At 40.4% G+C, this 2,579-nt stretch overlaps 1 pseudogene; it reads left to right on the top strand.

The window, feature by feature from the left end:
* Positions 1–2,240: 2,240 nt before the first annotated feature.
* LOC143777402 (U2 spliceosomal RNA) lies at positions 2,241–2,363 on the top strand (annotated as a pseudogene).
* The last annotated feature ends 216 nt before the right edge of the window (positions 2,364–2,579 follow it).

The raw sequence follows: 2,579 nt of genomic DNA, 5'->3' as shown, positions 1-2,579 counted from the left end.
GGTATCAGCGTACTCAGGACAAATTGGACAACAACTTTTGGGGTCCAATTTATCCTGTTACCCTTGTGAAAATGCAAAACAGGGGGCTAAAAATCATTTTTGTGAAGAAAAAAAGGAATTTTTATTTTCACGGCTCTGCGTTATAAACTGTAGTGAAACACTTGGGGGTTTAAAGTTCTCACAACACATCTAGATAAGTTCCTTGGGAGGTCTAGTTTCCAATATGGGGTCACTTGTGGGGGGTTTGTACTGTTTGGGTACATCAGGGGCTCTGCAAATGCAACGTGACGCCTGCAGACCAATCCATCTAAGTCTGCATTCCAAATGGCGCTCCTTCCATTCCGAGCTCTGCCATGCGCCCAAACAGTGGTTCCCCCCCCACATATGGGGTATCAGCGTACTCAGGACAAATTGGACAACAACTTTTGGGGTCCAATTTATCCTGTTACCCTTGTGAAAATGCAAAACAGGGGGCTAAAAACTATTTTTGTGAAAAAAAAAAGGAATTTTTATTTTCACGGCTCTGCGTTATAAACTGTAGTGAAACACTTGGGGGTTTAAAGTTCTCACAACACATCTAGATAAGTTCCTTGGGAGGTCTAGTTTCCAATATGGGGTCACTTGTGGGGGGTTTGTACTGTTTGGGTACATCAGGGGCTCTGCAAATGCAACGTGACGCCTGCAGACCAATCCATCTAAGTCTGCATTCCAAATGGCGCTCCTTCCATTCCGAGCTCTGCCATGCGCCCAAACAGTGGTTCCCCCCCCCACATATGGGGTATCAGCGTACTCAGGACAAATTGGACAACAACTTTTGGGGTCCAATTTATCCTGTTACCCTTGTGAAAATACAAAACAGGAGGCTAAAAATCATTTTTGTGAAAAACAAAAAAAGGAATTTTTATTTTCACGGCTCTGCGTTATAAACTGTAGTGAAACACTTGGGGGTTCAAAGCTCTCAAACCACATCTAGATAAGTTCCTTAGGGGGTCTACTTTCCAAAATGTTGTCAGTTGTGTTTTTTTTTAATGTTTTGGCACATCAGGGGCTCTCCAAACGCAACATGGCATCCCATCTTAATTCCAGTCAATTTTGCATTGAAAAGTAAAATGGCGCTCCTTCCCTTCCGAGCTCTGCTATGCACCCAAACAGTGGTTTACCCCCACATATGGGGTATCTTCGCACTCAGGACAAATTTCACAACAACTTTTGTGGTCTAATTTCTTCTCTTACCCTTGGGAAAATAAATAATTGGGGGAGAAAAGATCATTTTTGTGAAAAAATATGATTTTTTATTTTTACGGCTCTGCATTATAAACTTCTGTGAAGCACTTGTTGTGTCAATGTGCTCACCACACATCTAGATAAGTTCCTTAGGGGGTCTACTTTCCAAAATGGTGTCACTTGTGGGGGGTTTCAATGTTTAGGCACATCAGGGCCTCTCCAAACGCAACATGGCATCCCATCTTAATTCCTGTCAATTTTGCATTGAAAAGTCAAATGGCGCTCCTTTCCTTCCGAGCTCTGCCATGCGCCCAAACAGTGGTTTACCCCCACATATGGGGTATCAGCGTACTCAGGACAAATTGTACAACAACTTTTGTGGTCCATTTTCTCCTGTTACCCTTGGTAAAATAAAACAAATTGGAGCTGAAATAAATTTTGTGTGAAAAAAAGTTAAATGTTCATTTTTATTTAAACATTCCAAAAATTCCTGTGAAACACCTGAAGGGTTAATAAACTTCTTGAAAGTGGTTTTGAGCACCTTGAGGGGTGCAGTTATTAGAATGGTGTCACACTTGGGTATTTTCTATCATATAGAACCCTCAAAATGACTTCAAATGAGATGTGGTCCCTAAAAAAAAATGGTGTTGTAAAAATGAGAAATTTCTGGTCAATTTTTAACCCTTATAACTCCCTAACAAAAAAAAAAATTGGTTCCAAAATTGTGCTGATGTAAAGTAGACATGTGGGAAATGTTACTTATTAAGTATTTTGCGTGACATATCTCTGTGATTTAAGGGCATAAAAATTCAAAATCAAATTTTTGCCAAATTTCCTTTTTTTTCACAAATAAACGCAAGTTATATCAAATAAATTTTACCACTAACATGAAGTACAATATGTCACGAGAAAACATTGTCAGAATCGCCAAGATCCGTTAAAGCGTTCCAGAGTTATAACCTCATCAAGGGACAGTGGTCAGAATTGTAAAAATTGGCCCGGTCATTAACGTGCAAACCACCCTCGGGGCTTAAGGGGTTAAATTGATTTTTAGCCCAGGGAGCTGGAAATGGAGCTTGCTCTGTCCACTCCACGCATTGACCCGTTATTGCAGTATCTCCAGGAACAGTGCACTCCTTCTCTGATCCGGTTTCTAAAAACAGATTGAATTGAAATCAGCGCAAGTTGTCTTTTAACCTTTTATGTGAATTTATTTCAGGGTCAAAGAAGCACATTTCTCATGCCAAATGTAGCATTTTGCTCGATTTCTCTTGACCAGTTGCAACATTTTGTGTGCCTTGCCTGGCCTTGCTTTCACCTATGTATGTCAAGCATTGCATTGCATTCAATATGCA

Source organism: Ranitomeya variabilis, chromosome 5, assembly GCF_051348905.1.
Source record: "Ranitomeya variabilis isolate aRanVar5 chromosome 5, aRanVar5.hap1, whole genome shotgun sequence".
NCBI classification, from domain to species: domain Eukaryota; kingdom Metazoa; phylum Chordata; class Amphibia; order Anura; family Dendrobatidae; genus Ranitomeya; species Ranitomeya variabilis.
This window is presented reverse-complemented; position numbering and strand designations above follow the sequence as displayed.